Source organism: Rhynchophorus ferrugineus, unplaced genomic scaffold (assembly GCF_030347505.1).
Source record: "Rhynchophorus ferrugineus isolate W39M unplaced genomic scaffold, kcgeb_rfMv2 rfM11, whole genome shotgun sequence".
Taxonomy (NCBI): Eukaryota; Metazoa; Arthropoda; class Insecta; order Coleoptera; family Curculionidae; genus Rhynchophorus; species Rhynchophorus ferrugineus.
This window is the reverse complement of record NW_027472590.1, coordinates 31,868,130-31,881,565: the sequence shown is the minus strand read 5'-3', so window position 1 is coordinate 31,881,565 and position 13,436 is coordinate 31,868,130. Positions and strand designations below refer to the sequence as shown.

Here is a 13,436-nt window from a genome sequence, read left to right as displayed (position 1 = left end):
ATTGGGCTTCGAGTAGCTTCCTCATCCACCGTATTCTCCAAATCTGGCCCCCAGCAACTATTTCCTGTTCTCAGATTTCAAAAGAATGCTCGTTGGGAAGAAATTTTTGTTGAATGAAGAGGTGACCGCTGAAACTGAGGCCTGTGGACAGATTTCGGGCTATAAAACTGCTCTTTCCTGACTCTAGATTCTAGTCCAACGGAGAATTTTCAATCTTTTGCAATAATAACTGTGTCATCGGCAAATGTTCCAAATACTATTTCTTTGGTTGTTGCGATGTCAGCAGTATAGAGCAGATATAGGAGTAGTACCAAGACACTACTTTGTAGAACTAGAGCCGAAATAAATTTAACTTGTTGCTTTTCTGCAAACAACCACAAACTATTGTTTTGAAAGCAATTTACTAAAAGTTTATATAAAAAGCACTTATGTCGTTTGCCATTATAATAATCGTGCAGTGAAAACAATAACTCTTGTAAATATATATTATAAATATCAAACAAATTGGATCCAATTGCACTTATGAATGAAAACAATGAGTGAGAAAAGCAACTGATCAACAATTAGACCAAAAACTGTTGGGACTAAGTGATGAGCTTACAGTATTGGATATTGCTTGTGTATCAATGTAAGTATAACAGAACAGTAGCAATAAATTCATTTTTATAGTAATATTGTATTAAGCTTATCTAATGTAAGATGTAATTAATAAAAAAAGTTGTCCAACTCACTTTATACACAACTCATATACATACGATAAATATATTTCAATTATACAAACATAAAATGTCAACCATGTCACTCGTATACTTACAGCGAACAAAAACAATGAATGAAATATCCAACAAAAACACAACAACAATAATAAAAACAAAACTATAACGAGTGTTCCTTCAAAACGTTCACATAATAAGTCACGAATCTGCTACGGAATATCGCGACGTACACCTGGTAAACACCAACAGCGACTGACTTTCGTTGAAAATATCAGACACGACGATTTCTGAAGTACGTACCCGGGTCGAAGCGGCGGAGAAAAGCTCGTACGCGACCGGTACTTATCAGCGGCAGAGCGGTACGTACGTCGAACATTCCTTGCGAAGTTCTTGGTGCTGCTGCCGAGATAGGAGACCACCTCAGTCAACTGGGGGGTCATTGGCGTAGGACTACGGGTCAATATGAACTTTGTTGTCTCCTGGTTGTTTTGGATTTCGTCCATAATTTAAATTATAAAATATTTTTAGCAAAAAATTGAAGTGACAATCAAAAAATAAACAAGGAATTTACTAAAAATTAAAAAATTATCAAAATTAGAATTTTAACACAAAACGTCGGTGCCGAACCCAAACAAATATAAGAAATAATTTTAAAGAATGATGGAACATATTTTGATCAATATAACAGGTCAATTGAAATGTCCCCGACCTAATACATAGATGGCTCTACTTAATTAGAATAAATAAGAGAATTAAATCTATATGTTTTTAGCTAGCCCTAACCCTCAAAATATGCGTGTGTAAATTTGACAGCTGCAGGATCATCATTATATTGTGAAAAATACATAAAAAGGAATGTCGCCTGTTGATAAAATATTGCTTTTTTGAAGGGAAAAAATACAGTTGAAGCAAAAACTTGGCTTGATGCCGAGTTTCCGGATACTGCCCGAGGAAAATCAACCATCAAGGATTGGTAAGTTTAGACGTGGTGAAATAAGCACCGACGACGTATTGGACGCCCAAAAGAGGTTGTTAACAACGAAAACATTTTAAAAATTCACAAAATGATGTTGAATGACCGTAAATTGAAATTGAATGAAATAGCAGACACTCTAAACTACAACTGAATGTGTATATCATATCATTCACGAATATTTGGGTATGAGACACTCTGAGCAAAGTGGGTGCCGCGCGAGCTCACTTTTGACCAAAAACAACGACGAGTTGATGATTCGGAGCAGTGTTTGATGATCAAGCGTAATAAACCAGAGTTTTTGCGTCCATATGTGACAATGGATGAAACATGGTTCCATCATTTCACTCCGAAGTCCAATCGACAGTCATCTGAGTGGACTGCACAAGATGAACCCTCTCCAAAGCGTGGGAAAACGCAACAATCGGCTGGCAAGGTTATGGCGTCTATTTTGGGATGCGCATGGAATAATTTTCAATAGCTACCTTGAAAAAGGAAGGACCATCAACAGCAACTATTACAAAGCATTATTGGACCGTTTGAAGGACGACATCGGCGAAAAACAGCCGCATTTGAAGAAAAAGAAAGTGCTGTTACATCAAGACAATGCACTGTGTGACAAGTCAGTGAAAACGATGGCAAAAATCCATGAATTGGGCTTCGAATTGCTTCCTCATCTACCATATTTTTCAGATCTGGCCCCAGCGACTATTTCCTGTTCTCTGATCTCAAAAGAATGCTCGCTGGGAAGAAATTCTCTTCGAATGAAGAGGTGATCGCCGAGACAGAGGCCTATTTTGAGGCAAAGGACCAATCGTACTACAAAAATAGTATCGAAGAGTTGTATTAAAATGTTGATTAATTATATTGAATTAAAAAGAAATTCGAAAAATGTGTTTTACTATGGTAGGACGGGGACTTTTCATTTGACCTGTTATGTGGTATGATGATGGATAATATGAGGTGCAAACATCTGAAAAAAGTTTATTAATCAACTGTTAAACGACCTCAAAGTTTTTTAAGAGTTTGGGCTGGGTTTTCGTCCAAAAACTTGTCTTCAAATTATTTTGGTCGTTCTTTGTCATTGCCATCAACGTTGCCACTTTTAAAACATTCAAATCGGAATATGACAGAGCATATTAAACAATAAAAAAATTAATGTCGAGAATGAAAATCCTAGCATTCTGTGACTGTTATTTAATGTAGACAAAGATCACATTTATCGAACAGTTGGATTGGTTGTTTAACAATTATTTACAAATACTTACAAGTACCTAATGGTAAAACTATCAGCGTTATTTCTGAATTATACCGGATATTTATCCAACATTGTACTTAAATTAAAATAAATACCTTTCAACGAGAGTTATTTGACAGTATATTATCGAAATTCGCCAGGTGTAATAGGAAATCCACTATGCCATTTATCAATTAGCAAAAGCGTGAAGTCTTTACATTTCTTAAACTCTCCAGGTCGTCGAGTACAACGATACTTCCGTTTAAGATCGATGCGGTCTGTAAAACCATCTGTCTGAGCTGGGGTATGGAAAATAAGATGGAAATTTGCCGGATGATTACCGCAGGCCCTGCCTATAATACACATCACCTACCATAGGCGTAGGCTTCGCGGACTTTATATAAAAAATAAGATATTTGAAAAAAAAAATTGGGCCGACTTCAAAAAATAAATAGGGAACTAACTAAAAAATTAAATATCAAACTTATATTGTAAACACAAAAGAAAAACGTTTTAAAATAAAGTATGTACATACTAATCGCTGTAACAACTAAATAAAAATAAACAAAAACCTTATTTGTCGGCTTGGTTGGCGCAGTGGTAAATGCGACAGGACGGTCCACCTACTGTTACTGGAGCATAGTGGTAAATTTATTTTTGTGATTGTTTAATATTTGTGATTGTCCTAGGTAAGAGTGCAAAATCCGACAAGGAAAATGATCCCAGTCACGCTAGTAACCAGGCTGGGTAAGACCTGATGTGTTCTGGGATGGTTTCTAAACTGGTCATTCGGCAGTTGGTAGGCTTAATGCCGAGGACCGTGGTTCGGAGCCCACGTTAAACAATAGGCCCAGTTTAGATAAACCCTCGTTGGTAAAAGGAGACTTTTAAATATAAAACGAACCTTAACCTATCTACCACACGTATTTTATATTCTACTACATACACCCAATTTAGCTTAATACCTACCTAAACCCATTTATCTATTTAGAACATTATTTTAACTACTACCAACTGATCACTTGAACAACAAAAAGTCGTTGCCCCCGCCGGGAATTGAACCTACGACCTCGGCGTCTGATCTGAAACCTCTAACCACCACACCATACAAGCAGTTACTTGCAATATTTCTACCCCTTCTCGGAACCTCGGAAGTGCACTCTTTCCAATAAAAAAAGAATTTTGAAAATCGGTTCACAACTGACAGAAGAACCTCCTCCTTTTGTAAAGTCGGTTTGGAGTTTTTTTGAATATATTTTTCCACGAAAAACACCATAAAAAAACAATAAAACACTTGAAAATTGAAAGATGTGTTTATTCAATGTATTGGCCATTTGATTCTATACATCTTGTTCATCTTGCAGGTAGTTTATTGATGCCGTCCCAAAAAAACTGTTTGTTCTTTCATCAGTAAAACCATTCATGTAATCATCAACCATTCATTATTTCTAATTTCTTCGAAATTGACGAAGTGCTACTCTGTATTTAAATCCTATATTCCCTGACCTTCAGCTTCTTTTACATTTTATAAATTTTATCTTCAACGGAACAAACATCAAGGCAGACACTTTCTTTTCGATTAATCCAAAATTATATTGTTTTTCTTTTATTGAGAGATTTTGGTTATATTGTTCATACTAATATTCGGTGCAGCTGCAACACAATAACAATATTTCCATCCATACTTACCTCTCTAACAGGTTTTACTGATAAAAACGGACCCCCTTTACCTCATGTTTATTTTAAATTATTGGTTAGAAACGTAATCTATTTCTGACTGACTATTTATTTGGCCTCTGCATTTTCAACAAGAATAATCACACATATTAAGCAGCCACTTGAAATTTATCAGAACGAGCAAAAGATAACCTTGTATCAGTGATGTTTTTAAGAATTTTGCAGAAGGCGTTTGACAACCGAATGACTTTTTGTATCTCTTCATAACAGAATAAAATAAAATGAGAAGGAAAATATTGTCTGGTATTAAAACGAATGTACAAGCTGTAATAGGCAATGGATTATATATTTTGATGACGTAAGTTCGCTGAAACTTTGGATAGACTACACTAGGGATGCAGAAAAATATCGATATATCAGTATAACGATAATTTCTGAAAAAAAATATCGAGATTATTGGCCGATACACCGCTAGACTTCACTTTATTACGGTAAATTTTAAAAACACTGTAACAATGTAAAATGTCTACACAAAATACATTTTATGCGTTATTTATTATTTTCGTAATAAACCAAATCGGCATTCACGCGAAAAAATACTGTTCAACAACTGTTACACCGTCGGAATGCTAACTACCTGGGAGTGAACGTACATATATGTAGAAATACAAATAAAGTTTACGCAAGCCACCGATACTTACCTCTTTTACTACCGAAGCGGGCCTGAGAAGGACGAACGAGGCTAAAACGTAGCGAAAACTGCACACATTTAAATTATCCACCTTAAGGAAGACAAAAAGGAAGGCTTCAATGTTTTATGTAAGACGACCCTTCACCTTTTTTACAAAACATTTTAAAATTATTTTTATAAATATTTATTATTATTGTTGTGCATTAGATAACAAGGTTTTGTTCTATAAGTCAATACTTAGGCCCATCTGGACTTATGACATTGAATTGTGGGTACTTCTAGCAAATCTAACATAGATATCTCCAGAGATTCCAAAATAAAGTGTTGCGACTCATCGTCGATACCTAATCTTACGTGTCCAACAAACTGATTCAACGCGATATCCCCTTAGAACACATAACGAGTGTAATTCGAAGTGTTAGTGCGAAGTACTCTGAAAGAATATTAGTGCATCCCAATGCAATCGTCTAACAATTAAATGTGCGCGATGACAGTGCAGTGCGTAGGCTCAAACGCAAACTACCATACGAACTGATTCATAGACACATAGAGTGAGATCTAATAATGTCTAGAACAATTAAGTAGTCACTATAATAAGTTAGGATAGACTTTAAAATAAGTTAGAATAGTATCTAGAATAAGATTTAGATTATAAGTTGTACGGTAGATCACTTACTGATGTGATTTACTACATGATGGTTATATTATATAATGGAAATCATACAATAATACTTATAGCCCACGGGCAGATTGTTGACGTTCTAGTTCTGAGATTAATAAAAAAAATGTTGTGCACGTTTAGGCACAACTGGACCATGTGAAGTACAACAAGGGACATTTCAATGTTTTTTCTCCTCTTTCTGTCCATATTGCTTTCATTCTCTCGGAACGGACTCTTTTTCGTTCGTCTGACCACCGGTACCAGGTTTCCTGTAATTCTCTGTCTGGCCCACCTTCCAGTCGCAAACATTCCGTCTAAAAAACTTTTTATCCAGTATTTCTTGTTGTGTTAATTTTGGCTCCTTTCAGAACCGTAATTGCAGAAATCGATACCATAGTTTCATCTTTGGCCTTACTGGGAGTCATATAATCATATAATTCCACCACCGTCTGGTCATTCTGCCTGACTCCTCACAATTTCCTATATTAAAAAAAACCAGCTGCATTTATATTATATATTTCGACCGTTATAGTCAAGCCAATTTAAATGAGGTGATCGCCGAGACAGAGGCCTATTTTGAGGCAAAGGACCAATCGTACTACAAAAATAGTATCGAAGAGTTGTATTAAAATGTTGATTAATTATATTGAATTAAAAAGAAATTCGAAAAATGTGTTTTACTATGGTAGGACGGGGACTTTTCATTTGACCTGTTATGTGGTATGATGATGGATAATATAATGTGCAAGCATCTGAAAAAAGTTTATTAATCAACTGTTAAACGACCTCAAAGTTTTTTAAGAGTTTGGGCTGGGTTTTCATCCAAAAACTTGTCTTCAAATTATTTTGGTCGTTCTTTGTCATCGACATCAACGTTGACACTTTTAAAACATTCAAATCGGAATATGACAGAGCATATTAAACAATAAAAAAATTAATGTCGAGAATGAAAATCCTAGCATTCTGTGACTGTTATTTAATGTAGACAAAGATCACATTTATCGAACAGTTGGATTAGGTTGTTTAACAATTATTTACAAATACTTACAAGTACCTAATGGTAAAACTATCAGCGTTATTTCTGAATTATACCGGATATTTATCCAACATTGTACTTAAATTAAAATAAATACCTTTCAACGAGAGTTATTTGACAGTATATTATCGAAATTCGCCAGGTGTAATAGGAAATCCACTATGCCATTTATCAATTAGCAAAAGCGTGAAGTCTTTACATTTCTTAAACTCTCCAGGTCGTCGAGTACAACGATACTTCCGTTTAAGATCGATGCGGTCTGTAAAACCATCTGTCTGAGCTGGGGTATGGAAAATAAGATGGAAATTTGCCGGATGATTACCGCAGGCCCTGCCTATAATACACATCACCTACCATAGGCGTAGGCTTCGCGGACTTTATATAAAAAATAAGATATTTGAAAAAAAAAATTGGGCCGACTTCAAAAAATAAATAGGGAACTAACTAAAAAATTAAATATCAAACTTATATTGTGAACACAAAAGAAAAACGTTTTAAAATAAAGTATGTACATACTAATCGCTGTAACAACTAAATAAAAATAAACAAAACCCTTATTTGTGTTTGAGTGAACGTACATATATGTAGAAATACAAATAAAGTTTACGCAAGCCACCGATACTTACCTCTTTTACTACCGAAGCGGGCCCGAGAAGGACGAACGAGGCTAAAACGTAGCGAAAACTGCACACATTTAAATTATCCACCTTAAGGAAGACAAAAAGGAAGGCTTCAATGTTTTATGTAAGACGACCCTTCACCATTTTTACAAAACATTTTAAAATTATTTTTATAAATATTTATTATTATTGTTGTGCATTAGATAACAAGGTTTTGTTCTATAAGTCAATACTTAGGCCCATCTGGACTTATGACATTGAATTGTGGGTACTTCTAGCAAATCTAACATAGATATCTCCAGAGATTCCAAAATAAAGTGTTGCGACTCATCGTCGATACCTAATCTTACGTGTCCAACAAACTGATTCAACGCGATATCCCCTTAGAACACATAACGAGTGTAATTCGAAGTGTTAGTGCGAAGTACTCTGAAAGAATATTAGTGCATCCCAATGCAATCGTCTAACAATTAAATGTGCGCGATGACAGTGCAGTGCGTAGGCTCAAACGCAAACTACCATACGAACTGATTCATAGACACATAGAGTGAGATCTAATAATGTCTAGAACAATTAAGTAGTCACTATAATAAGTTAGGATAGACTTTAAAATAAGTTAGAATAGTATCTAGAATAAGATTTAGATTATAAGTTGTACGGTAGATCACTTACTGATGTGATTTACTACATGATGGTTATATTATATAATGGAAATCATACAATAATACTTATAGCCCACGGGCAGATTGTTGACGTTCTAGTTCTGAGATTAATAAAAAAAATGTTGTGCACGTTTAGACACAAGTGGACCATGTGAAGTACAACAAGGGACATTTCAATGTTTTTTCTCCTCTTTCTGTCCATATTGCTTTCATTCTCTCGGAACGGACTCTTTTTCGTTCGTCTGACCACCGGTACCAGGTTTCCTGTAATTCTCTGTCTGGCCCACCTTCCAGTCGCAAACATTCCGTCTAAAAAACTTTTTATCCAGTATTTCTTGTTGTGTTAATTTTGGCTCCTTTCAGAACCGTAATTGCAGAAATCGATACCATAGTTTCATCTTTGGCCTTACTGGGAGTCATATAATCATATAATTCCACCACCGTCTGGTCATTCTGCCTGACTCCTCACAATTTCCTATATTAAAAAAAACCAGCTGCATTTATATTATATATTTCGACCGTTATAGTCAAGCCAATTTAAATGAGACAATCGAAAAACAACTTTTTATTCAGCATTTTAAAATACATGTTATATAAAACATATTTCCTTCTAGAGGTCATCAATAATTCGCACGGGTGCCTAGATGTACTAAACCGATTAAATGTAATTTGAATATTAAAACTGAACCCGTTACTTTTCAATTCGACAAAACCGGAACTAATATTATTCTACGCATCCTTCCCTTACTTCCTATTAGCTGAATTTAAAATGCATCATCTGTCAACTTTCATATTTTGATTGTAAAGCCATGCCCCAAACGAAAAAATGATGATTTTGCGGAAGAAAGCCGACTTTACTTTCATCCGTTCACGTTGTTTGTTGAATAGAAAGTAACAGTCATTTATGATTGTTATTTTAAAGCACAAAAGTGTGGTTTTATAAAAACTATACCTATATAATTATATAAAATTAATTCTAGAACAAAACAGCCAGTCAATGTTTTAGAAAAATGTTTTAAATACAATTAAAATAATTATTTTAAAAAATAATGTTTTTTGAACTATCATTTAATGACGAATGCGCCGGGCTCCAAGATTTTCAACCTACATACAGCGTCCTCTATTGAAATAATGCCGACACAACGAAATTACTTTTACAGATGCCAATGTAGCGGCGATAACATGTCCACGTTTGGCTAGTAACTAAGAGATGTCGCTCGCGAGGCCTAAAAAATATTGCTTATTATTTTGAAGTGTAAAAGGGTAGTTTAAAAAAAACATATTAAGATAATAATATAACATAGTATTTACAACAAACTGGTTCGTAACTTTTTTGGAAAAGTAATTTCAATGTATATCTATATTATAAATTACATCTGATGGCGAATGCGCTGGTACACATATTTTGATATGCCGGCAGTGTCATCTGTCAGCATTCGTCCGAAACAGCTAGAAGGTAGTTTACAGGTATCTGTTCCACGGAGATAATAAATTTATGTTGGGACAGTCACCGCTAGATATCGCTCGCGGCACTCCAAGAAGTATTCCTTGTTTGACTTTTCCTTGTGCTTAAAATGGTGGTCTGTCAAATTGACTGTACGTATTTCCTTGGGCGGGGAGGTTCTCGGTCGTAATCATCTGCATTTTCGTGGTTAAACTTTTCGGAAAATAGAAAAAAAACTGTTCGGTGTCGTTATCGATAGCTGAAGCTCGAGACGGAAAATATTTTACGAGCAAGTGGTATCAGGAATTGTGTATTTAATTGTCATTGTGTACCAGTATTGCAGTTCAAGGTAAACAATAATGTATTGCATCTCTTTCTTATGTGTATGTGATGGTTTCGTTCTATGGACGTATAAAAAAATGGAAAGTGGCTAGTGTTCTCTGCGAACGGTGTTACAAATTATTGGGACAAGGGCGCCTTATTTCTCGGAAAGGTCCGTCGATTTCCTTTTAATCGGTTAATCCACGTCGGACGACGTTTTATTCCAGGGCTTTCTTTTCGTCCGCACGACATGTTCGGTTTCAAATCTGAGAAACAGTAAGGTTTTCACGCGTTTTCCCGTAAAATTTTTAGGTTAAACACGATTCCAATTAATGTTTATGCCCGAGAAATGGGCTTTTGATTCATAATGGATGAAGTAAACAACGACGAGACATTAAAGCGTCCATCAGCTGATTAATATAATAATTATGTTCGCTTAAATCGTCACCCGAATGGTCGAAATCGTAATATTTCCTTTTAAAGTTACACTAATATATTCATCAATGAACAATATTTACCGAATTAATTCTCATTGTTTTCTGATTATACCGTTATAAATTAGATTAGTCATTAATATCCAGTTGATATTAACACAAATACATAATTGATTGGTTAACCCGATACCAAACCCGAATGATTAACTTCAGGAATTTCTGAATAAAGCAACAGTTTGCATGTGAATATATAATATAAAAAAACGTCGATGTGGCCGTTCGAGAGGTATTTCCTGAATGAAATGTTTATTCTGTGTTCGGGAGCGAGTCAATATTTAAAATAATGTCAATTTGCTGAGAAATTATCGATGTTATTAGTTGAAATTGTTATTAAATGGGTTATAATATAAATATAGCGAGCATGAATTGGATTATTTTATGTAATGGTACAATGTTTCGTAGTTTCGTTATCATTTCAAACTAATTATTATATATATTTATGTGCGTTTTATACATTTTTTGCAGAGATATTTTTCTCTCGGTTTTATTTTGGTAGTAATAGTTGATGGCTTCAACGTTTGTATGGGACTTTCCTGTTTGGTTCTTATTTTCTCTCATCTATAGATGAAGATTCTTTTTATTCTCTGTTTCTTCTGGATAATGGACGTAGCAAACTAAAGAAATTGTTAAATTAGTGAGACTCTGGTGTTTTTCTAGTTTGGTTTATTGGTTAGTATGCAAAACTGGCGTTAATATCTCGAAAGTAATGTTGCTGTCAAAACATTGAGTGTTTTTTAGTTATTTATGTTTATCATACACAGATCCTGACTAGCACAATCGTTAGACTGTTATGGGGAGTTTAAGAACAGAGGGTGAGGTGAACAGACTTCCAAATCATATTTTTTATAAGACTTTATAGTTATAAGAATGGGACAAATTGCAGCTGTTTTTAAGCTTAAGTGCTGACTCGATACCTTGTTAATAAATAGATATGAAGGTCACTATTTATATTTCGGGAATAGGAAAAAAACAAATAGTTAAGCTGCCAATATATTGTTATTGTTTTTCAAAGTACTCGCCACGATGATCGATATACTTTTGCATACGCTAAAACCAATTTTCAAAGCATTTATTCCATTCCGAATGAGATATCTTCAAAACATGATTTTTGAACGCTTCAATAGCTTCTTCGGGCGACAAAAATCGTTGACCACGCATAAACTGCGGATGGGAACAAAAGGAAGTTTTAAGTGCTCAAGTAGTCTTTTGTTTGAGCCGATGGTGAGAGATCGCATTGTCATGTTGAAGAACAATCCGGTATTTCTTTGTTTGTTTTCCTTATTTCACCGAAGACTTACCAAAAACAAATGGTTGTGTACCAATCAGAATTTACTGTTCTACTATCCTCTAGAGGCACTGTTGCAATATGACCAGTCTTGCCAAAGAAACAGGCCACCGTTTACTTTGAAGTGCTTCGTGCACGAACAACTTTTGTTGGATTTGGTTCATCTTGGAACACCCATACAGTCGATTGCTGCATACTTCGGGCTCATACGAATATATCCATGATCTGTCATCCGTCACGATTTTATAAACGTCTTTCGAAGCACCGCGATTGAATTTCTTAAACATTTCTTCGTACCAATCGACATGAGCCTTGTTTTGAGCGATTGTCAAATTGTGTGCTATCCAACGCGAACATAACTTTCGCATTGCTCAATGTTCATGTAAAATCGCATACATGCTGGTGGAACTAATGCTTAGGGATGCCTCAATCTCACAATAGGTGACATGACGATCTTGCTTAATCATTTCGCACACAGTATTGATGTTTTCTGGCACAACAGCCAAGTTTGGACGACTTTTATGAAACTCGTCGGATAGCGAACTACGACCACGATTGAATTCACTAAACCAACGATACACGGAGGTTTTTGATGGAGTTTCATCGCCAAAAGTCAAATTAAGTTGATTGATGCACTCTTGTTGTGATAATCCACGTCGAAAATCGTAAAAAATCAGCACACGAAAATGTTCACGATTCAGTTCCTCTATTTGCCGAGACGAAACTTTCAACTAAATATAAAGTAAACAAATAGCGTCCGTGCGACAAAATGTTCTGAGTACTTGTATCTTCAAAATGTCTAACTTTACGACGGAACCGTCGAATGGACTCACACAACAACAGTGTTGCCAATTCCCGAAATATAAATAGTGAGCCTCGTATTATGATATGGTGATAGGGAATCATGTTTTGACTGTTGTTTTAATTTTGTTCTTGTAACTTTCTCTGTGATCATTTATTCATCTTTTTATATCCTGATGAAACCACTCATGATTTTCACTCACATCACATAACTTAAATTTTCGGAAAGTAATTCAAGATTAGTGGGCAACAAGTAAGTTTTAAAGTCGATAAGACAGCAAGATCGTATACAACTTCTTTAAATGATATCCAAGCCTCCTTTTCCTTTGTAATCATCATTATTTCGAAGTTGGTCTAAAACATAATCAATGAGAATCCATTCGTTCAGGTTAGCTTTTTTATAGACTAGATATTCCCTACCCAATTAGTTAAACTAATCAACTTTGGGTAATGCTTTTACATACAGAAATATTTGCGATCGTGGAAGTGTCTTTTTGGGGTCTCTATTTTTGACCAACATTGTATTGATACTGCCCCAATGACGTATAAAATATGGAAACATATCTCTGGTAAACTCTTTTGAACCAAGGAACTTCAGACTGCATCCAAATATGAGCTGTAGAGTTAACTTTTAGTAAAATTATGTTGTTTCCTTCATTCACAAGGATTGAATAAGCGATAGTCACTAAAACATAATAATTTCCATTATTACGTATTTTGATGATGTATACTTATTGATAAAAATGTTAAGTAGGAATGTAAACAAGTGCTAAACAATCTAACACAATTTTGATATTTTTGTACTTCAAAAGTTTTTC

At 34.9% G+C, this 13,436-nt stretch overlaps 2 protein-coding genes across 5 annotated transcripts in view; one reads left to right on the top strand and one right to left on the bottom strand.

Annotated features, from left to right (window-relative positions):
* Positions 1-1,081, bottom strand: part of LOC143204519 (D-beta-hydroxybutyrate dehydrogenase, mitochondrial) — a 43,194-nt gene extending 42,113 nt beyond the window's left edge. The window contains exon 1 of the mRNA XM_076417083.1: positions 815-1,081. The gene's annotated coding sequence lies outside the window, so the exon portion shown is untranslated. The remainder of the gene's footprint in view (positions 1-814) is intronic.
* An 8,757-nt stretch (positions 1,082-9,838) lies between these two features.
* The window catches only part of Hers (Histone gene-specific Epigenetic Repressor in late S phase), a 211,161-nt gene continuing 207,563 nt past the window's right edge, over positions 9,839-13,436 (top strand). For all 4 annotated transcript variants that reach the window (XM_076417081.1, XM_076417080.1, XM_076417079.1 and 1 more), the window contains exon 1: positions 9,839-10,066. The gene's annotated coding sequence lies outside the window, so the exon portion shown is untranslated. The remainder of the gene's footprint in view (positions 10,067-13,436) is intronic.